At 35.5% G+C, this 25,517-nt stretch overlaps 1 long non-coding RNA gene across 1 annotated transcript; it reads left to right on the forward strand.

The window, feature by feature from the left end:
- The first annotated feature begins 7,667 nt into the window (after positions 1–7,667).
- On the forward strand, positions 7,668–24,816 carry LOC123663492. Its single transcript, XR_006744671.1, has 3 exons — positions 7,668–7,677; positions 8,573–8,575; positions 24,731–24,816. It is a non-coding gene; the product is annotated as an uncharacterized LOC123663492 (long non-coding RNA).
- Positions 24,817–25,517: the final 701 nt, after the last annotated feature.

Consider the following 25,517-nt stretch of genomic DNA (forward strand, 5'->3'; position numbering starts at 1 on the left):
CTCCCAACTACATGGTTTGATTCAGTACCCCATTGTGAGCTGGTTAACAATGCGAACCGCTAATGCATGCATATATATGCATTTATCTATAATATTCTCGGCTTCGCTTTCAAAAATATTACTATTAATAATGAAATGTGTCAGCGTCGATACGTATGTGTATAAGGTATTGTTCGTATGAACTAGTTTTTATTAGTTAATTAAATTTACTTTTAACATTGTTATTGTGTAACTTTATACAATAGGCATAATACTGTCTTATGTGTATATTTTTATGTGATTTAAAATCAAATAAGTAAACAATATACTTTATATTATTACTGTGTTAATCTACCTTTACGTAAAAACTTGGTCAATTTGTAACATCTAAATTTTAAGCCAATTTCCTCTTATTGGTAAAAGATTAGGTTATCATTCGCTTTCTACAATAAATAGCTATGATAATGTCTCAATAATATAAATTTAAACTACGGATATACTTATTTATTCAGACTTGTTTTTTTTTTCATATGATAATTCGATAATTTTAATTTTGGTGATTCGATATCGTATACCAGAATATGCCGAAATTCGTTAGAATATCAGTAAATACTGGCAGTAAAGTTTCTTATTCTTTTCACGCGTCTCACCGTACACTTACCCGATGACTAGTCCTACCATTCACATAATTACAGTCAGTGAGGCTTTATTCGCATATCATAAATCAATGGGAGGTAAGCCTTGCCCTATTGTGGTACCGAATCTGTCGCCGCTTCTAATCCCTTAAGAGTTTTCTTATACACCTCTACAGTACATGCGTAATATTCAGAGGCAATAAATTTAATTTCTATTAAATAGTTGCTTGATTTTGTTTCTTAATAAGTATTACGGAAATATCTAGAAACTGGTTTTTAGCTTAGTTTACTTATAGTATTAGAAAGGTCAAAGATATGTTGCTAAATTAATGAAGATTGTTATGATAAAGGTAAAAATGGAATATAAATAGAATGCATGATTATTCGAGGTAGCTAAAAGAATTTAGGAATGTAAGTGGGAGATAAGAATTGAATGAAAGGAGAGAATGTTGAATTTTGGCTTTTTTACCAAACTAACGTAACAATGCTGTATTATGTCGAATTAACCTTACAGAAATTTAATGAATTAACTGCCTACAGCTATGTATCACCAATAATTTTAATCTTAAAATTTACCTATGGACTACAAGAAAGGTTCAACCACGGAAGAAGTTCTCCTAAATTAAGTTTTACATACTTATAACTTTTTGTCTTGTAAAATTTGTTTTTAATCAAATTCTTTTATTAATATTACACTATTTAATATCTTATATATTTATTATATTATATATTATATATCATATAATATCTTATATATTTATAATATTTTATATTATTTAATATCTTACATTAATTCGTATTAATAAATAAAATTTCCTTCTTCTAATACGAAGTTTTATCTTAAAACTTATCTTCTACTATAAAAAAGAGCCTCCGTTTATTTGAAAGTAACAATACAACTCGACTCGATACAAAACTGCTTTTAAAACGATTCTTTTATATTATTATTAATTCAATCTCATACGAGGACGTCATACGATGACTGGATGAGGAGTGACATATTACTTATCATATTATATGATTAATGCGACAATAGGATTTATTTATTAATGTTATAATTAAAGCTCGATATAAAAACTCTTTTGTGGTCTTTGTTTATAAAATGATTGATCTTTTTATGCTTTCATTTCAATGTCTTTGTTACTTGAATATCATTTCACTTAGTGATTAAATAGTTTTTATTTAACGATATATACTTTAAGTATGTGATAGGTTGTATATTGTCTTCTTTTGCGTTCTCGCCTACCTCCATTTTTGAAGATCATTTGACAATTATTTTCTGTTGCCACTTTATTCCTTTAATCGATGTTCGATATTCAAAAGTAAATATAAAGTAAGTTCGTAGAATTTTAACATCATTCGTTTTTTTTTTTTTACCGAACAATGATACTCTGCCAAAAAAATTAATTCTTAAATATCTGTATAAATTATCATGGTAATGTTTAGAAAGATTACAATAAGGTCTAGTACAGAATATTTATTACGGATTACCTTGGGTAATAGGTACTGAATGAACAGAGCTTAGGTTTTCTATTACTTTCTGGCTACTTCACAAGCACATAGAATATTTTAAATAGGGCAAATCCCTACTATAAATGTGAATGTAAGTTTGTTTGTTACTCTTTTACGTGAAAACTAGTCAAACGATCATCATGAAACTTTGTACACATATTCTTGGAGGTATTAGAAGTAACATAGGATACTTTTTATTAAAAGAAAATTCAATTCGAGCGAAATCGCGGGTAAAAGCTTATTATTAATAAATATAAAAGTATGAGATAGAAGGCTCAGTGGGAGTGAGTGAGATCTAGTGCTGAGGGTTTGGAAGCACACAACACATCTAGACTACAATATCTATTCGTATGACTTATACAAATATTTGCTTTGAGATACCGTGAACTATATGAACAGCAAGCACTGTCATTAATTATGTGATCTACGTTTGTGTGAGTACTCTTCAAATACCATTTAAAGCCCTAATTCGACGTTCCACTTACAGGCTCAATATACGAGAATAGATCGTATGCGGAAACGTCGGGAGCGTATCTCGTGACCAATACTGAGTCACTAATTATAACAATCGACGCCTTGCTTGTCTCACAGCCATTAAGCCCAATCTAATCTTGTTAATTCAATCCGATGCCACACGGCCCACGCTGAGGAAGACGATCATCAACATTTTCAAGTGTATCGGCTTCGCCAGGTCGTCCCGTCTTTGTTTTATGGGATCACGTGGACTTTGTTTTGTTTACAAAAAAGATTAGAAAGGTCACGTTTATATATATTTTACAATGGTAGACAAGTGTACAGTCACCCTGATAGTAAGCAGACACCGTAGCCGGTTTACGTTTGCAGTACCAGGGACATTGTATGTTGGCTACCCTGTCCGTTGCCCTCTCCAGGAGCTCTGGCTATTTTGTAAACCACTGGAATTCAACGCCACTTGAAAGCGGTATTAGCTGCGATCTTTTGTATGTTTGAAGTTCTTCCCCAGTCGGAATGCTCCATATTTTGAACAAATCTTTCCTACAGTGCCCTACATCGATACTACTGTAATAACAAAACGAACTACAAAAAAACTTTAATTGATTTAAAAAAATGGAAGGTTGGAAAATTTCCACCCATTTTTGTAAATTAAATAATTAAGAAACGAATAATATTCCTTGGCAATAACAAAAATCTGAGACGACAGATAAAAAACATACACAAATTCGGTTAAAAATAGTTTAATTTCTTCAATTAAAATTTGTTGACGTCAGCAAGCTAACCATTTCGTGTACGGAAGAGTGTTTACTGAATTATAAGACTAAAATGTGATGACATTGAAAATTTAAATACTTATAAACATTCAATAGGGGTGTTAAAAAGTATTCCAATATTTCAAGGTGTTTTGTTATTGGTATAAGTGTGTATCCGTCTTTATAACGTTCTTAACGCCTGCAAGAAAGGACAGATAATGAAATAATAAATCATACAAGCGACCATACAAACAAACTGTCTTATTATATCAACTGTGTTCGAGTCCCATTCATATTTACTGTGAATTGAATGTTTTTATGTCTTATTGTGGGTTTGTGTGAATGATGGCTCGGTGATGAGAGCGAGCGGTTCAGTTGATGGTATACGTAAATCAATACGATTTAAATCGGAATATGAATCAAGTGTAAACCTTTAAATTTAATCTAACAATTGATCATAAAACCTATATGCTTCGTTATTCTAACGCCCGGTTTCTGAAACGTTTGTCAAAGTATAGGTCTATTAATCGGCTGTTAGATTTAAAACGGATGTCAAATCAATTGGAGTTGCTGAAACGTCATTCACAGCAAAATTAGCTAGTCCTCGATTAGTTTGATTTGACATTCGGTTTGTAACATGTGGTCATGTAACATAATTAAATATTACTTTATATATTTGTTATGTATCAAAACCTACAGAAACTGTTAGTTGTGATGTTATTTAATACATATGATAATACTCAAACATCTAATAAAGCATCATATAAACATCTAAGGAAGATACAATAAAAGGAAATAGTTCCTAAAAATTATAACTGACTAGCCCGTTGGCACAGTTTGTAGTGGCCCTGCTTTCTGTTCCGCGGGTTGCGGGTTCGATTTCCGTCTGAGCCTGGGTGTAATATTTGTATTTATATATTTATATATCTATTATTTATCTGTTATAAGATATTTATAATAAATAAGACGAAGAGCATCTTTAGAAAAAAAAATTAAATTATCAGAATATTGTAGACTGATTTAAAAAAACCATTAGTTTAGTAGAAAATAGTAAGATGAAAATATGATAAAGTAATTATAATTATAATAGCTTGTTTCAAACTTTCGTTATTAAGTAATTATAAGTATTTTTTTAATAGTTCCTATAAATGTATATTTAGATATATATTTTTATGACCTTTTCTTTTAAATTCCCAATTATTTATATATTGTTAGTAATCAAATTTAAAACTTAACAATTAAAATGTGTCAATAATAGAGATGACCGACACTGAAGTGTTTTTATTTATTATTGAACTTTGACCAGTATCTTCTTCGTAATAATAATAGACATCTGTGTAAGCTACAACAAAGAACAAAAAATTTTAGTTTATCAAGACCAAAATGTAGACTATTATAAGATAAAACATACATTACATATATAAAACTTGGTTATAAATATGTTTCACATACCTTTAAAGAACCAAAATGTAGTTTCACGTAGAAAATAATTGTTTTCCTTAAGTTAATTCGCCGATATACACCGATTAGTTGACCGAGTATTTGACAGACGTTTGATCAATGATTATAGCTTAATTCGCGTTTCAGAAACACAAAATGGCGGTTAACATACGATTCCAGAGTCAAATTTGACAGTTATGTCAACTGACAGTATGATTAAATTAAGTAGTTAACCATGCTTTTAGCAACTCATTTCATGCTTAACAAGAGATTTGACAGATGATTTGTTAATTTTTGCATTGATCAGCCTTTCGGAAACCGGGCGTTAGACATTCATGTATCTGGAAACCTATACTATTAACTCGTCTGATTTTCTTCTGAATTCCTCACAGACCAGTACAGTTTACTTACAATTGGTAAGGAGTCAACTTTGTAAGCTACTAAAAGCCAAATTCGCTATATGATGTGAAGATACCGTAACAAAGATATGCTATTAAATAAATTTAAACGAATTTTATTTTTGTGAACTTTTTACCTTTAGATCACTTGCTGTAACAAAAAAGCTAAAGTCATCTGTGAATGGTTAACGCATTAAAATTGCGTGAGATCAACTACCCATTATATTGTAAAATATGATTAGCAAAACCTTTTTTTTCTGTTAGTAGTGTCTTTAGCTTGAGTTTTGACACGTCAAATGCTAAAGAGCGTTAAACATCTCTTACTTTTTTTTTTGTTATTGTGGTTTCTCGAGCACAGAGCAAAGTGACATAAGTCCTGATTTATGATATAACTTTATACGGCCTTAATTGTTGAGAGAATTGTGAATGGGCATGGTGTATTGTACGTTAGAGGATTGATTTTATTTTATGACTAGTTTTTGAACGTGGCGTCGTCTGTATATATATTGACTACACTATTTTTTCTATAAATTTGAACATCAAATGATTGATTTGAAAATAGGTTTTACCTGGGTAATCTATCTTTACTTTACAGCTTAATATATAAATTATCTAATTAAATAAAAAAAAATACAATATCAAATAACAAGTACCAATTGCTCATTAGAACGTAACATAAGAAGTTGCGTGTCTAAATTTATTACGCAAATAAAATTATATAAAAATGCTTTATACCTGACTCAATCAATCTTCGACAGTTGCTAATTATCCGATAACTCAACCACCTGCGAGTAGCTGCATCTTTATTTATATCACCTGTCCCGCTCTAACGTTACACTCATTAATATATCCATTTCTGTCATGAGCTGTCCAACCGTCAAAAATATTAGAAGAGTGTATCATAGATTAAATATACAGATGTGTTGATTTTGATATTATTATATTTTAATGTCTAGAAAGTTGTATGTGTCTTCTAAGTAATGTGGTTTTTAACCTAATTTCAAAATAGGACAAGGTTGTGAAATTGTTTCTATTTTTTTTTTAATATATATATAATAGATTAATTTGTCAAATATTAATCGAGCATTAGCGAATATTTGTTTAGTTAGTAGATGAATGGTAAGATAAGTGAAAACATTGGAGAATGGTTTGTGTAGTTTTTTTAAAGTTCGAAAAATTTTTATTTTATTTAATATGAAAATACTATATGCTTCCAATATTTACACGTAGTTAAAGCAAAATATCAATTAAACTATTTTTTTATTTGTATAAATTACCTGTCGTATATCATAAAATATTGATTATTTTACACTAAATATATTTTCTTCCTCATTCTTATCATCTTTTCATTTATTTATTTATCTATTTACACTTTTTTGCACGCCAATACAAAACGTAACAAAAATTTAACGAAGTAAATAAAAATAATAAAGTTGCATTAGTTGCAACAAGCGTAAGTATTTCACGATATACCCAAATAGTTACGAAATAACTTAAAATATATTAGGAAAAGTTAAATAAGTAACCTTAAAATTAAACCAACCGTTTCGGAGGCGAGGTGATAAAGAAATATTGGTAGAAAATCCTTTACATATAAATGTCTTCTTTCCATAATTATAATTAGAACATACACAACAAGCTAAGTAATAAAGTAACAAGTAAAACAAATAACGGTAAATTAATTGTGATTATTTTATATTTATTGTCTCATTGGTTACTAAATAGCATTGTCTTATACTTGCGTGGTTTTTTAATGCTATTTATAATAAATAAGTTACATTATTGTTTTTTTTATTAATAAATTTTAAAAAAAATTACAGAACGCCATATGTGTTTAATCTATAATCTTTGACAATATCGATTATTAAATCGACATCAAATCGATCTTCTGCAATGTAATATTTTTGACACATTTATAATTAAATGTAACATATTTCTAGCTTATAATATGAAGACCTGTTTTAGTTATTAATAGACATTGATGTTTATAAAACTTATCATCATGTAGTATCGACAAAAAACTAAAAGGTAGAACAACTGTTTTTTTATTTGTTGACAAATCGGTGCTGTGGTGATAGCAACTGGCTAATTCTCTAGCGGGCAGGAGTTCAATCCCGCACATGACTAATATTTGTATATACAGATATTTGTCCGTGATGTCAGCTTTTATGTTGTGTTGTGTATTTCCAAGTCACGTAATGAACCCTTGTGTATCAAATATTATTTAAATTAATTTTGGTTTGTTTTACATTTATAATTATTTTTATTGAGTTAAATATGTGATAAGTTTCAAACAACATCGAACTGCAAATTTTTGATCATTTGGTACATTTATAAAAGTTTTAAAATGTCATGGTCTCTATCAAGTCGCCTTGACCATGGCGTCTGCAACACCGCCGAAATATCGTCAATTTCAAAATTATAATCTCGGTGTAAATAAACGTGTTGATACATTTTATTTTAATTTTATCATTAACATTTCGTTATGTAAACAAAAAAGTCTTATTATTAATTCGCATTTATACGTTGAGTATATTACTAGTTTAATTGTAATTAAAAGGTTTCAAAAGTATTGAACCGGTTCTAATACTATTTCTAACTATAGGTATGTCACATTGTTTAATGATAGAATATATATAACATGAGGTATCTAGAGGCCATAAATTTCAACCGAAGGCAAAAATCAACACAAGTGAACTCGGATAAAAATTCAACATAGTTATTAGTTAATCATGACACCAACCGACAGAGCAAAATAATGGTATTACAAGTAAAATAAAAGCTCAATCAGTAGTTCCGTAAGTAATATTTTTGATACATCTCTGTCTCAGCCAGTCGATGCCAATCTAACTTCGAGATGAAACAACACATTTATGATTCTTCTAAGTTACTATGAAACTAACAATTTCGACTACAGCGTCAATGACCAGAAAAATAGTAAAATATATCTTACTGACTACTTTTAAAACGTTTATTTGTCGTTACAGATTTCAATAATACCTCACAAAATAATTTTATTACTGTTGTTCAAAATTTAATTTTTAACAAAGTTTATTAAAGGGGGGGGGGGCGGTGCGAGTGATGCAGGTGCGGCACGACGACACGATGACACGGAGACACGGGTACGACGGATCGATTAGGATGCGACGACACGACGACACGACGACACGACGACACGAGGACACGACGACAAGGAGGCACGACGGATGGATAGGGATCGAGAAGGCAATAAAAAAGGACTTTACATAGAATAATATTAATATATAGTATTAAACCTGAGAATTTCTGAGAGAAAAAGTAAAAAGTAAAAAAGAAAAAATACAGAAACTAAATCTTGATTTTTGTGCTATACGTCTATACTATTATAGAAATAATACTCTAGCTTGTCGGGTACTCTCTAAGTAGTACAAAACAATCAGCTGTTTAATTTATGTCCAAATTGCCTGATTAACTATAGCACGGTAGGTATACACGTATTTTAAGTTTTGAACGAAATACTTGTGGCTAAACCCGATGAGAAAAACAATTTAAATGTTGCGAAGATATCAACAAACTTTCTTAAAAAAAACTATTTGCTTAGCGTAATAAACCAGTTAGTTTTAGTGCTAGAGTAACAGAATTTTTTTTTCAACAGTTTAGTTAAAACATCTGATGTCGATATGATCATATAGAAAAACATCTACAATCAAAATCTATGATATAATGTATGAAATGTTGTGTGGGTGGTTCGTTGACGCAACAACTCTGCTGTCTGCTCCGGGGAGTATGATTTCCATCCCGAGATTAGTAGTGATACTACTTTATTTTAAACGTGCAGCTCTACTCTCTGCTCCAGGGAGTATGATTTCCATCCGGAGATTGGTATTGATACTTATTTTATTTTAAACGTGTATATTAGTCGACTGTTACATAAGTTTCGTAATACATTAAATTGACGATTCTAGTAACAGACAACCGTGTATGTAGGTATATAAAACTTTATGTGTGTATTAATGTTTTCATTTCATGTTTGTTTGTAGTTCAATATTCATTCCACAAATATTCCAATACTCTAGTAAATTAAAGATGTCATTTGTAAGAAAAATTGGTTAACAATCGATACCCGTTCAATAGATACAAACCATGCTTAACATTTGCAGTTATTATTCTTACAATAAAGAAGCGATATAATTTGTAACCTACATTGTTTCAATACCGCTTGTTATTCGTTACGTATTCATTTTTCTCCTCCGGGATACAATTAAAAGTTTCCCTCGGTTCTTCAATCAAACTTTTTTAAATGCTCACCAGTTCACCCCCATGTCATCCCCTCCTACCAGTAATAATTTCGTTCTATGTTATCGTCTTCCCATTTTGCAATATACTTTTTATTGGTCGAATAATTGAAGTTTGTCGCGACATTGTTTTGTTGTCTAGCAATGTGAGAACAAAAGTGAAAATATTCAAAGCAAAATTTAAGTAAATATAATGTAATTTATAGAATTATATAGTACCTACACATTTATGTACATTGTTTATAAATTATTTATTGCATAATTCATTTATTAAACGTAATGCATAAAAAGAGGGTTTTGCACTCAAACATGTTCAAGTGTGCAAGAAAGGAAATATGTAATATAAACTCGATGTCTGCGCAGTCTGCGCAATATGCCCGGTTAAATTAAATTCGCCGGTCGGAAATTCAAAAAAAGAAAACATATTTTTAAATATAAATGTATATGATGGAAAATCGTAGTTTTAAATAGATAGTGTAATATTTTTCACCTAAAAATTACGTTCTTTAATTTAATACCTCTAACCACAAATCCTGCAAACTTGATTTTTTTTTATAAATTAAGCGAATAGAATTCACCGTTTCACTTTGTTAAAGTGGGTTAATAACATAAATACTTGTTTCATTTATTTATATCTAAATTGAATTTATTGTACAATAATAAATTTAAATCACCTTGAATTTAACACAATCAATCTATTTTATTACGGATGGTCTCTACAGAATTTTACTAACTCAATTTTATTTTAAATATAAAGCAACACCAAGCTTAAATCCTTAAGTTGCATAAAAAATTCAAGTATTGTATAAATTTGGTCGATTCAATTTCGCAAAAAATAATTTGATATAAACAATAACACCAATGAATCACATCGCGTACGAAAATAAGTTGGACATTTTTATTGAAAATCGAAACGCCCAAAGAGGACGATAAAAATAATTTTATACCTTTTTAAAATATATTCAAAGCAATCGCAAACAAATTACTTAATGCGGAATCGGTATTGTGACCAGGTAATAATCGTCAGTTTAAAGTACCTTAATGGTATTTTTTGAACTTTGTTCAAGTTATTAGAGTCAAGCGTTTTTCAATTTATCTGTCAAAATAGATCACAGTGACCCAGGCATTAAGTTTCGACATCTGTCAGATTTATTTTTTGATTATTGCTACTCACCTATAGCTCGTAACTTATAACTTTTGTTCTATAGGTTTCTTCAATAAACTGAATGTGGAAAAAGACGTTTCAAAGTCGAATAATAAGGTTAAAAATTATAGCTTAATTATATTACGATAGCCAACATTTTATTACCTTTACAATTTTACTTCCTCCGACCTATCCACATAGGTTTAATCAAATCAACCTATATGAAAAAGAGAACTTTTTCTTTAGAAATTTTCATTAGCCTATTTTAATACAACTTAGTTCATTTAAAAATGTACAATAGACTCATATTTTTCTCGTATCATAACTGAAAGTCGATAATAAACACATAGATATTCGAATTCTTTAAATCGTTTAATTCTTAAACCTTATACCACAAGCCAAAAATAATGTCCACATTGAATTATAATAATGGCCACTTTAATGCATGTCTTCTTCAGTTAAAACCCTGGGTGTCCTCATTTTTTGTCTGTCAATTCAGGATACGGGGACAGCATGCTGTGTGATCGAAAACATGATTTTTTTAGAGGTGACAACGTTTGTCTTTATTTTTTTGTTTTTGTAAATATTTGTTAACAGTCTGTTGTTACGTGTAAGACTTAATAAAAAATAAATAAAATTAGAATGAAACCATACCCATTTCATAAGGATTTACATATTTATAATCACTTAATTGTAAAGACATATTTCAGTAATAAAGTAATTAAGATCAAATTTTTAATGCCTAAAAAAAACAACAATAATATCAAAAACATTTTGCAGATTATCTAAATTAATAATCTAAATTAACTAAATTATACCTTCGCATAGTGAAAACCTTTAAACGATTAGTCATCGAGTTTTTATCAAAAGTTCTGACCTACAAACATATTTTTTGTCATCTGACAGATTATAAGAAATAACACAAGTGTCAAATTGACATTTATATTTTCGATCCGATTGACGTATCCCGAACACGGCCGACTGCACACGAGCGCGTTAATTCGAAAATCGAATGTTATAATCAAAAATATTATCGACAAACTTACACTAAAACTAAAGATTAAACTAAAATCTTATTCCGTACCAATAAAATCGATTTTAAAACGACTTTCATAAATGCGATCGGATATAAATTTGTATAATGTGTTTAAATTATTCGATCAAGGGCCGGTAGCAAAGTGCAGCGAATCATAAAGATCGAATGTCCACAAAAAATTCCGATGAAACAACACTAACAATCGTTCGGGATTTAAAAAAAATATACGATATGACAAGGGAGTGAAGTGTAGAGCTACGGAGGCGGCAAAATAACACTATTTTTTTTTTTTTTTTTTAAATTAATCCGTATCGTGCAAGAGATTAATTAAAAATGAATACCTAGAACATAATAATGAAGCAGTGATAACAACAAATATCCCACATTATACTAGTTTGTTCATCTGGTTTCACGCGGTTTGAATACACCAACAGCCAACTTTTACTGGTCACTGCTCTGTTTATATAATTATGTCTCATATCGCACTGTTCAAATATACAGATGTCACGATTATTCACCGCACATGTGAGAGGACCATTCCGAGGATAAAACCGTGGAAAGGCGACCCCCGACCACCCTGGTGGTCGGCTGAGCTAGACTCTCTGAAAAGGGAGCAATTAAGAGCCAAACGTCGCATAAGAAACGCTGCACCCTGCAGAAGGCCTGGCGTCATCGAAGAGTACGTACGGGCCAAGGAGAAATACAAAAAGGCAGCAGACGAAGCAGCCACTCGGAGCTGGAAGGAGTTCTGTACGGCACAGGACCGTGAAAGCGTATGGGACGGTATCTACAGAGTTATCAGAAAGACCTCTCGTAGGCACGAGGACGTACTGCTAAGAAACGAATCCGGCGAAACGCTGTCACCAGAACAGTCGGCAAAACTTCTGGCCAAAACGTTCTACCCAGACGACTCTGTAGACACCGAGACCATCTATCACAAACAGATCCGAGAAGCCGTAGAAAGCAAAACTACCGCGGAGTTAGAAGATCTGTCCGACGACGACCCGCCGTTTACGGCCGCGGAGCTGGAACAGGTTCTTTTGAGCCAAAATCCCAAAAAAGCTCCAGGCCCAGACGGGTTGACGTCGGATATATGCGCGGCGGCAATAAACTGCGACAGGGAGTTATTCCTAGCTTTGGCGAACAAATGCCTATCGCTATCCTACTTCCCCAAGCAGTGGAAGGTCGCCCACGTATGCATCCTCCGCAAACCAGTCAAAGAGGACTATACTCACCCGAAGTCCTATAGACCTATCGGACTCCTGTCGATCCTAGGAAAGACAGTTGAGAAAATGATGGTAGGTAGACTTCAGTGGAGGCTCTTCCCTACGCTGCACCGAAGCCAGTACGGATTCATGCCACAGAGGGGAACGGAAGACGCCCTCTACGATCTCGTCAAGCATATCAGGCAGGAAATGGACTCTAAGAAGATAGTACTTCTGGTATCGCTTGACATAGAGGACGCTTTCGATAATGCATGGTGGCCGGCTCTCAAAAAACAGCTGGTGGACAAGCATTGCCCGAGAAACCTATTTACTATGGTCGCCTCATACCTCCAGGATCGAAAGGTCATTGTTAACTACGCCAGAGCGACCAGTGAGAAGAAGACCACGAAGGGTTGCGTCCAAGGATCCATTGGCGGGCCAACCTTTTGGAACCTCATACTGGATTCGCTGCTGAGAAAGATCAGCGATATGGGAGTGTATTGCCAGGCCTTTGCGGACGACGTGGTCCTCGTCTTCTCCAGCCAAAAATCCGGCAACCTACAGACCTCAGCCGAAACTACCTTAGCTGCCGTACAAGAGTGGGGTATACATAACAAACTGAGCTTCGCCGCGCATAAGACCAACGCGATGGTTCTCACTAAAAAGCTGAAATACGATACCCCCATAATCCATATGTCCGGCACCCGACTGAGGCTTGTAGATCAAATAAAACTGCTGGGGCTCATTTTGGACTCGAAGCTCACTTTCAACGCGCACGTATCCGCCGTATGCAAAAAAGCTGCGGACATTTATAAACAGCTTGCGCGCGCGGCGAGAGTGACTTGGGGTCTGAATGGAGAGATCGTACGGACCATATATGTGGCGGTAATAGAGCCCATCGTTCTGTACGCAGCGAGCGTATGGTCCTCTGCAGCAGAGAAGTTAACGATACGAAAGCAACTAAACTCCCTGCAGAGAGGATTTGCACTGAAAATGTGCAGGGCGTACAGAACGGTGTCGCTTACATCGGCACTAGTCCTCACAGGCTTACTCCCGTTAGACCTTCGCGTTCGAGAGGCGGCCTTACTTTTTGAGACAAAAAAAGGTTACAGCACGGACCTTCTTCCACCGGGAAGAGAACTGGAGCGCAGGGTGGGACCAATGCAAAACCCCCACCCTTCTCTACTCATGCCAACAGAGTACGAGCGCTTAGAGAGTCTGAACCCCGAAGTCCTTGAGGAACACAGCATCGTCGGACCTCTCATCTTTACCGACGGAAGCAAAATAGAGGGTAAAGTAGGAGCTGCCCTCACATGCTGGGATCAAGACAGGGAAGTAAGATACTTCACTTTCCGGTTAGAGCCGCACAACACTGTCTTTCAATCCGAGATGTACGCACTCTTCAGAGCAGTGGAAATGGCAAAAACCTCAAAGTCACGCTCCATCAAAATCCTGAGCGACTCGAGGTCATCTTTAGATCTGATGAGGAGTCCCTCAGTAACTCACCCTCTGGCCGTGGAAATGAAGAGTCAAATCAGACAGCTCCGGGAGGAGAATAAGACAGTACGGTTCTTTTGGTTGAGGGCCCATGTTGGAACACCGGGCAATGAGAGAGCGGACGAACTAGCCAAAAGGGCGGCTTTAACGAAAAAGACGGCACCTGACTACGACAGAGTACCACTCTCGTATGTCAAAAGGCAGATACGGGAAGCGTCTGCCAGGGTGTGGACAGACAGATACAATTCTTCGGAGACTGGCTCGGTCACGAAAATATTCTTAGCGGATGTAAAGACCGCTCGCAGACTGGTAAGGAAATCGGCACCAACATCTGTCGACACACAAATTCTGACCGGCCACGGAGGATTTGCGGCGTATCTTCACAGATTCCACATCACTGACAGTCCTTCGTGCGTCTGCGACCCGAATTGTGAGGAGACAGTTCTGCATATTATACTGAGCTGCCCGAGGTTCAGTAAGGAAAGGCTGGATCTGGAACTCAAACTCCAGATTAAATTAGACCAGCCATCGCTCCATACCATCCTGGAGAGCGAGACTAGCAGAACGTCCTTCCTCACATTCGCGAGAAAGGCCGTCAATACAGCCGCAAAGAGGAACAACACGCTTTCTCCACCACTGGCTTTAACACTTACGCAGAATGCCAACACCGTCGTTCTTACAACACACACTCAGACACACACCACACAAACACAAATAGAACAAAACCATGTCCAACAAGTAACTCAGCAGGACAACATCACGGCTCCGCGGATGTCTCCTGGCCGCAACCTTCTGGGCCAAATAACTAGGACCATGTCTTCCTCACTGCAGAACCTGTTCAGGAATAGAGCCAACCAAAACGCACCTCCGCAACCGACTCAGAGCAGGATGACACAATCCTCGCCCAGTGAAGTGAACGGAAGTGGAGAAGTTGGTATTAGGACCAGATGCGTGGCTCTATTCATGGACAGCGAAACGGAGAGGATGGGGATAAGCTTCTGTCGCTATGAAGAACGCAATCAGCTGGCGATTTCGCCGGGGCTCGCTTTACTGATAAACGGTAGCACCCAAAAGACAAGCATAAAGCGCACAAAAATCACAGCGCTAGCGCAAGAGCAGGAGGGCGACCCGACCTATCGTTTATTGCGGTTGAAAAACAAAGAGATTGCACTTTTCGAATGGGGAGAGACGTCCGCCTTCGCGCAGTCAAGCATGTGGCTACAGCGCTTGGGCGAGATCCCCGGGGGAATCCCCGGAAGAATCAGTGTCGATTCGATGAGAGTCGGTTATGATAGAGGCAACGTATCGGATAGGTACGGTTGCCTAATGGCTTCTAAAAACAGTGAGGTCATTGTTTACGAAGACAGGGGGGAGGATCTTGGTTACTTAAGACCGAAATCCAAAACACCTTCATCCCCTGCATTGCCGACTGTCAGCGAACCCGCACCTAGTGGCTCGGAGCGCCTACAACAAAAGATCGAGAGCCAGAAGATTGAACAACGCAAAGCAAGGGCCGCACCTGAGTCTAAGCCGAGCTCGATGTCATTGGCGACCTTTATCCAGGCAACCATCTCCCCGAAACAAGGTAAGCTCCCGCATCACCCCTCTCCCAAAAAGGCTGGACAGGGAGAGCGACTATCCGGGGCGCTGAGCGGGTTCACCAAAGACGACAGTCCGAGGCACCCGGAGGCGTCACTCGCCGCTCGAACTAGGGCCGATATGGGACAAGTAGAACCACCAAGACTTCGACCTGCGTCCACACCGTTTCAACATGCGGAGAACGCCCTAATCGAGTTCCTGGCCATAATAAAGGCAAACCGCAAGGTAAGCCTGGCCACCTGCAAAAAGATCATGCAGGCCTACCAGTACGATCACCAAAGGCTACTGGAGGTGGAACTCGAGGAAGCCGAAGCAGCCATATACAACAGCAAAACCCGACAAATACTCAAGGGCAAGATGTCGGGTAGGTATATGGCTGCATATAACATCACAGCAGGTTTCGTGAGCGCGGTCGAGTCTGAGGGGAGTGACGAGGAGTCTCAAACCTTCGACACACCTGAAGGGGTGGTAGTGGCCAGATGCACGAAAGTAATGCTGGGAGACCGGATGCTGCGGATGGCGAAAACCATCTCGGGCGACCGGGAAGCCGGTTTACCGTCCGTGACCTGGGGGCTACCATCGCTGGAGTGGATAAACGGTGTACCGGGATGCGGTAAGACAACTCGCATAGTCAGGGACTTCGATGAGGACACGGAGGTCGTAATTACGACCACAGTCGAGGCGGCCAAAGACCTAAAGGAAAAACTGGCGCACCGCTATGGCAACAAGGCCAAGCAAAAGGTGCGCACTATGGCATCCGTGCTGGTAAATGGTTTCCGTGGGGGCTCAAAAATCAAACGCCTAACGGTGGACGAAGCCCTCATGAACCATTTCGGAGCCATAGTAATGGCCGCCCGACTATCGGGAGCAGAGAAGGTAGTCCTCATTGGAGATATAAATCAGCTGCCGTACATCGACAGGGACAACCTGTTCGAAATGCGATACCACAGACCAACCCTGTTAACAACCATCTCATGTGAGTTGTCATGCACGCATCGTAACCCCAAAGACGTCGCCTTTGCCATCAGTGAGGTTTACTAGACCGTGTACAGCTCAAGCACAAAGATCCGATCTTTGCGAGTGGAGAGCCTCACGAGCGCGCGCATTCCTGTAGGAAGGGACCGGACCTTGTACCTGGTCTTTACGCAAGAGGAGAAGAGATTGCTGACTGACCAGGGATACGGGTCCGGTGAGGGATCGCGCGTCTTAACCATCCATGAGGCGCAGGGCCAGACCTATGAGGACGTCATTGTCCTCCAGACGAAGACAAGGAGGCTCAAGATTCACGACAGCGTCTCGCACGCTGTAGTCGCGGTGACTAGGCACACCAACACCTGTGTCTATTACACCGACGATCGTGACGACGCAATTGGTCGCTTTGTGGCGAAGGCAGCGGAAACTTCTGAAAAAGACATCCTCGAGCACAGCCTCAGGATGGCGATTCACCACAGGGATGCCGCCGTCATTGAGGGTGTGCTCGAAATGCTAAAATTGTAGCACACCTTATTTGTAGGAATAAATTGTAATTTAATGTTAGGAAAAAACTTAGGAGTAAGTAAAAAAAAAAAAAAAAAAAAAAATACTAATAATAACATAGGTTAAGTGTATATTGTAAGTAGGCCAAGTAGGCCATAAGTGTACATATACGTTAGCTAGACAATAAGTGTACGTATATTATAGATAGCAAGTAAGTGTATATATAAACATAGATAATAATAATTATTATAATAGTGACAACAATAATTAAAGTAAGGCGCAATATAATTCTATGTCTTTTTGCATGTAAGATATCAATTAAGTTTAGCATAATTTTGGTCGGTGGACTCACGTCTGCATTAGGGATACTAAGATAGAATAATTAGGTCTCTTAATGTAAGCTGCAGTAGTGTAACAAGTAAACGATCAGTAATAAAACTAAAAATCGGAATAACAAAAGCATGGGCACTTTAAGCCTGTGGACATAACTTTATTTATAAAAAAAAAAAAAAAAATATACAGACAAAAAACTTTGAGACTTAGATTTGTCCTTACATTTGTATATGTTACCGGCCAAACCCAATTTCAGGACAAACTAGTCTTGCCTAGGCTAAACTAGTTCTTCCTAAATGTGTTAGGATTAACTAGTATAGCCTAGGCAAAACTAGTTTGTCCTTAACCCGATAGGATAAACCAGTTTAGGCTAGTCCAAACTAATTTGTCCTAAGCCCGATAGGATAGACCAGTTTAGGCCAGGCCAAACTAGTTGATCCTGATATAAATACGCACACTTTAGGATAAACTGGTATGGCCTACTCTAAACAGTCTAAAAAAAATTCGGGACAGGATGTTAGCCGAAACATCAAAAAAATATGCCAATATCACAAAAGAAATGATAAGCTTGTGTTTATCTACGTGTAGTGTCTGTCATCAAAATAAAACAAAGAAGAAAAGAGGATTACTCTCTAAGCCCATTCTTCATTCGGAAATGAATAGTAGGTGCCAGGTAGATCTGATTGATTTTCAGACACAACCAGATGGAAATTTTAAATTTATTATGGTTTACCAAGACCATCTAACAAAATTTGTTCTGCTTCGCGCTCTACAATGTAAGAGGGCGGCAGAGGTGGCTTACCATTTGAATGATATATTTCTAACTATAGGAGCGCCGTGCATTCTTCAATCTGATAACGGTAGGGAATTTGTAAATAATGTTATAAGTGAGCTTGCCAGACACAGTCAAAAGCCAAGGCTCAGTTTAACGTGCCAATCAAGATATTGCTAGATCACCATCATATGTAGTTGCTGCTCACCTTCTATAAATCGTAGCATGATTTATTACATATATAACCTTCAACCTACCTCAAGAAATAGGCTTACTGATAGGCTTGATGTGAAAAAATTAGATCTTAGAATCACTTCGTCCTAACAAAGAAACCTTACAGATTTACTTTATAACTATAGATAAAAACATTATTGTAACAGTTCCTCGTAAGCCGCAGTAACAAGTACCATGACGTATGATATTCATCTCGACGCATCAGTCACGTACGAATTTATCATATTTCGTGACAAAGGTTAAACGCTAGTTTTTCGAAGAAATTCACTTAATTACCTATTTAAACGGATCTTTGTATTCTTTATGTTATTTTTGACATTTTTATGGGTCGTATATCAATATGGTTACAATTATTTTATGTCTAAAAACATCAAAATATTTAGTGAAAGAATTAAATAACAACTTGCATCTTGCTTGTATTGACGTGTAAAATACTTTCTGACACACAGGCGGAAGTAAGAGAGTTAGACTGTACGAATATTGAAGTTGTCTTTTCAAATTGGTAAACATAGTCCAGGATTTTATTTCGATATGTAAGGGAAATAAATGTACACGTCGATAATTCTGTGAGGATAGTTCACAATTATTACTGAAGATAATGTAATATGGTTATTTGAGATAATGTCTTGATCATGTTCATTTTAAGGGTATTTATATTGAGGTGTTCTAAATTTATTAAGATATTTTACCACAACAGCACAATAACCTAAGACATGCCATACCGCTACCCAGTAATCAAATCGGCTATAAGGTGATCTACCTTAACCCATTGCATTGCACAACAGTTGCACAACATCGCACGATTGACAGATCAAATAATAGACCAACATTCTTTTTTTAACTTTACATTTTACATGAATTCACTTTTGCACAAATATTATTAACAAAAGTATTGTTAATAAGTGTCCAGTATTTATCAGCTCTTCCACATGCGGTCCTCCGTCTCGTCTGCGTGTTAGTTACCTTTGTTTTTGAGCACAATCGTGATCAATTCCTCGATGTACAAAGGCTTACAATATAATAGTGTATAATAGATACGAACAAAATGCGACCTGGGCGACCACCACGCGTCTGTATGGAGGTAAAAATTCTGGAAGAGAAACGAGCAAATTCGCACAAACGAAACTTATTTCTACTTGTAACGTGCTATAATAACATGTTTTGCAAGTAAATTTGAATAACTCAAGGAAATTTCCGAAATGCACCATATTTGGAGACCAATAGAGTTATTGAAGAAGAGAATGTGCTAAAAATTTATTGGAAATAAATTTTTAGCACTAGTTTTTTTTGAAAATCAGCTGAAACAAACAGACAGATTAGCACCTGCCGCATTGAGTATTATATCTCAAAATTCTTTTGGAATAACGCTAGCTTGAAATGCATTTGAAAAACTTTTTAGTTTTGTGCTGATTTAGTCCCGTTTATTCGGTTGTAATAAATTCTACTATGCCTTATTTAACCGCCTTTGCGTTATCTCCTTCGTTTTCGTTTGTTTCTCCAATAAACAGACTTTCTGACATACAAATTGCCGTTACGATTAGACCAACATCTCGAAGATATGCATGATCTAATAAACCTTTCTGATTTATGATATAAGTTATTTTATATTTATGTTTTATACATTGGATCTTTTCACTTTATATTCCATACATACATAGTTCCATACATACATATGTATAAGTGGTTTTAGTTAGAGATAAGTAATGGTAGTAGATATTGAGGATAAATATGGCACTTTTTATGTGCCCTTAAAATAAAATTTTGTTAGTAGATATGTCTTATCCTATACTTTTAAATGTTTGACACATCCAGTACTGTATTCAGTACGTTGCAATATTTAAGTTTACTTAGTTCGAAGCGTGGGCCTCTCCTTGGCGAGGTATTAATAATAGCTCGAACCAACCAGATCTGTTTTAAATTGTACATTAATAACTTACATATTTACTAAATTTTATATTGACAGACTTGTTTGTTTCTTACATTGAAGTTATTATTTTCTGTCAAAATCAAATATCGATTATTTTGAATGATTACTATTGTAATATACACTTAATTTTCGACTGAAATTTAAGTGTATACTGGTAACTGGATATGGATGAAATTTGGTAAAAAGATTGGTTGTAGCATAGGATAGCACAACGGTAATTTTTATCCCGAAAATTCATAGTTGTTACGTAAGCGTTCAGTGTAAGTTATATCAAATGCTATAAAATATTTAAATAGGTATGACTCATAAAAACAAAACAGTAACAGAATTTTAAGTGATGCGTTTAAGATTCGTTTTTAATCAAAGTTAAATTTTAAAAACATAATTTAAACTAAATGTTTACATATTTTCAACTGACATAATATTATATCTACTTGACCTTTTACTATAATGTTTGTTCGAAATAATAGATCGTTTACAACCGAATAACATTTAAAACGAAACCGAGAATCAATTTAAAACTACAATAAAAAAAACACGTATTTATATTCTAACACTCGAAAGAAAAGGTACAAACTGGCATGTAGATATTTAATTTATTTCTTTATTATAAACAGCTTTAAAACCTTTATTTATTGCACATATTTTGCTAAACAAACATAAGCTTTATTTATATGTGAAATAAAGAAACTAAGAGTCTGAGTATAGACATTGACAAACATCACAGCAATTACTTACAATTAAAATTAAAAACGTTCCCTAAAAATGATCCATATTTTAAAGCACAGAAGGTTCACATATATTATTTATATAAGTAAAATAATTTTGTTGAATGTAAGGTATTTCTTAAGGAACGCTATTAACACTACGATGAACGCGAAGACTGTCTTAAGAACTTTATTATCGTTGTAGTCGAAATAATAGTCGAAAAAAAAAGAGTCGTGTCGCAGTAAAGCTTAAAACCTTCTTACCACAGTTTTGTAAAAAACCCTTGCATACTTATTTATCTCTAAAACAATGTTTTAACTCAGATTTTTTTTCCATAAACATGTATAATTTACTCATACATTTTATAATTTTTTTAATGGCCATAAATGGAAAAGAGAGCCAAGATTTTTTTTTTATATTTCTAAATATGCGGGATTTTGGACGCCCAAAGAAACTTGCCTTGAAGTGGGGCTTTAGAGTTCGACTGACTCGGGGCGATACTAAAGACTGTTCAAAATAAAGGATACGTAATCGAAATGTAGACGAATAATGAGAAATTTGCTTCTGACTCCTTCTCACAAATACACACTGACGTACGAAACCTAATTGTGGGAACTATTGTATGCTGATTTTTTACGGGATTGTAATACTGATCAATCAATCGTAAAAACACGCCGACGCCGCGTTGGCTCAACGGTCACCGCCATGGATTGTATCTGTTGCGCTGGCGGTTGCGGGTTCGATCCTCGCACATGACAAACATTTGTATTGGCCATACAGGTGTTTGCCGTAGTCTGGGTGTTTGTGCAGTCCTTGTGGGTCTCCCCACCATGCCTCGGAGAGTACGTTAAGCTGTCGGCCGCGGTTGTTATCGTGTACACCTGATAGCGATCGTTACCCATAGTAGGGAATATATCCGCCAACCCGCATTGGAGCAGCGTGGTAGATTAAGCTCTGATCCTTCTCCTACATGGGGAAAGAGGCCTATGCCCAATAATGGGATATTACAGGCTGAAGCGTGAATCGTAAAAACAATGTACTTATTTACCCCAAAAAACAATAGCAATCACTAAATAATTAAAACAGCTGTAATGCGACAACAACTTGACTGGCCCGATGGCGCTATTCTACTTTCTGCTCCGAGCGTTCTGTTGTATCGGCTTTTACCTATAACACAAGCATAAAACATGGGAACAGATGCCCGACAAACGAGCGACTTACTTGTCGTCTTACCGTGAATAGATCCTTTTACCCGTGGAGGGTCTGTAATAAATAAATATCCACGCAGTTTGACAAATGAGCAAACAAGGCAGTTAGGAAGCGGTCCCTGTGAACCCGAACCGTGATCGACTGCATACACTCGAAAGCTAAAAATTTAAGTATTCGAATGATATTAAATTTTTTACAAATTAGCTTAGATATCGGAAATTATTACACAGATAAGAATAATTTAAGACCTAATTATATAAGACAGTTTAATTGTTTTAAGCATGTACCTATGTATGAATTGTATTTCATAGTCGAGTTATGAAGTTACAAATAGATTAGATTTAGTTATTCTACTTATTAGATTAGATTAGTCAGTCCAATTTGACTAAATTTGTGTATTTAGTCGTAGTGAGATACTAGGTCAACTAAAACATTTAGATGTTTAGTGTTTCGTTCTTATAAAAGGCATCCTTAAGCATGTCAGATGAATTTAATAACATATTCCTATTACTTATCGCTTTGAACTAACGAAAACAATATTTAATCAGAAAACAATTTACAAAAATCGAAATTCTGAAATTCAATACAAAAATTATTTTCAATAACAAAATAAATCACCAATCACGATAAATCAATTCACAAGACGGTCGAACTGTCGGTGTCTTTGCCGCGAAAACGATACCGTCTTAGTAGCGACACAAAAGTATCAAATTCGTTTCGGTACGAAGAGAAACACACACAGAATTCATATTAGCCGATTAATAAATTCTGAGAAGTTGGAATAAGACATAAATTTTAATAAAATATACCATAACGTATTTATCGGTTCGATCTTAAGTGCACTCCGTGTCGTATTGTTTCAACCGACCTTTAAGGGTGAACACAGACGACATACACGTGACAACATAATGCGACACATAGTCATACAACTACATCATATATTTAGATAACAGTTACGTACATAAAAAGAAGACACAACATAGGAACAGACTTAACATTAATTGTAGCTAATTTATTGGTTAAGTTATCTTAAAGAGATTCTTAAATATGTTTATGAATAAAAATTAAAAATCGAAACTACGATTTATATGAATTGACATTTAGACACAAAATATTCCAAAAATGCTTTTTACGGTCTGTGGAATATTAAGTAGATACGTATAACATGGATGTAAGCATAAACGTGAATGTCGATCTAAAAGGCAGTCACAGTGATCAGTCGTAAGTAAATTACAAAATATAAATCGTAATCAAATTCAAAAATTTTAAAAATCTTGCATTACATTATATATACATATTAAATTTGAAATTTTTGCTCTTAATTTCTTCAAAAACACAAATGTGTGAATTTTTTTAACTATGTCATATGTATGATTACAAAAAATATTTTTTTGTCGAATTTGTGCGCTAGACCTAAGATTAAAAGATTCCATGATGGGGAAATAAAATTTCGAGATGATATTGAGTTAGTTCAGTCAGGTGGGTCGTTGACATAACGAATCTTGCACCAAATGTCTCTTGTGGGTCAACGGAAAAAACACTTACAATGAATAACTCATGAAATCGTAAAACTCGTTATTAGTACATAGGAAATGTATTATTAAATAAATAATAAATACACAAGCATAAACTCCCAGACCACGCCAAACGACCATATGGCCAATACAAATATTTGTCGTGCGGAGATCGAACCCGCGACCACAAGCGCAACAGCCAGTGCAGTGCTGAGGGCTGCACCAACGCATTGTCAAAACAGAAAATATTATTACCAAGAATATACAGAATCGAAAGAAATTCATAGTTTATAAATATACTTTAAGTCCCTTAACGACCATTAGTTAAATATACACATAGATTCAGGTCAAAAAAATTATCATAAATTTACATTTACTTCTTTAAAATATATAAGATAGAGAGAATTTTAAATAATACTGTTCTCAAGTATTGTTGCATAAGGTGGTAAGTAAGGTAGCCAGAGCTTCCGGGGAAGGTCAGGATTATGGTCCACAACGCGCTTGCGATTCTTCTGGTATTGCGAGAGGCTTTGGTAACAGCTTACCATCAGGTAGGCCACGCTTGTTTGCCGCCCTAGTCGTATAAAAATGTAAAATATATTATTTTACTAGTAAACTAGCTTCTGCCTGCAACTTCGTCCGCGTGGAATAGTTACCTTGGGTTAACGCTAACTTTAACCCGCACTTAACTGTTTACGCAGCGCACGCAACGGAAGCTCTCAAAAGGAAAAAAAAACACGATTTTCATACATTCTTCATTGGTGCTCCGCTCTTTTCCCGCTCTTTATTGGTCATAGCGTGATGATATATATAGTCTATAGCCTTCCTTGATAAATCTGCTATATAACACTGTGAGAATTTTTCAAATCGGACCAGCAGTTTCTGAGATTAGCGCGTGCAAACCAACTCTTCAGCTTTATAATATTAAGAATTTTTCAGATAAGCAATGTTTCTTACGTGTAACATTTTGATAGCGCTAATAGTACATATGTACTATCAATTGAATGGTGTCTACTGTATAACGGGCTAGTCAAATAATAATATTCCTAAAACAATATTTAAATATCATCGTTTGCTATTATTACAGTAGCAACCTCAAACAAATCTACAATCCTACAAAACTAAAGAACAGATACGAGCAAACGCGAAATCCAATCTCCGTACAATTTTACTATCTCTCCCATTTTTTCTCATCTGACAATTATATTACCGCATTTTAATCTCGATTAGCGAATCATCCGCAATCATAATAATGACAAACCCCCACAATTCGATTACTGCCTAATTAGAGCCTTATAGTGGAAAACGTCCAGGAAAATTGCTTCTAGACCGAAATCACTGTAATTGCTAACAGCTACCGGTCTTGAATCTACAGTCCTGGCGTCGTTGCCATCACTTT

The sequence above is a fragment of the Melitaea cinxia genome, chromosome 20, assembly GCF_905220565.1.
Source record: "Melitaea cinxia chromosome 20, ilMelCinx1.1, whole genome shotgun sequence".
Classification (NCBI taxonomy): Eukaryota; Metazoa; Arthropoda; class Insecta; order Lepidoptera; family Nymphalidae; genus Melitaea; species Melitaea cinxia.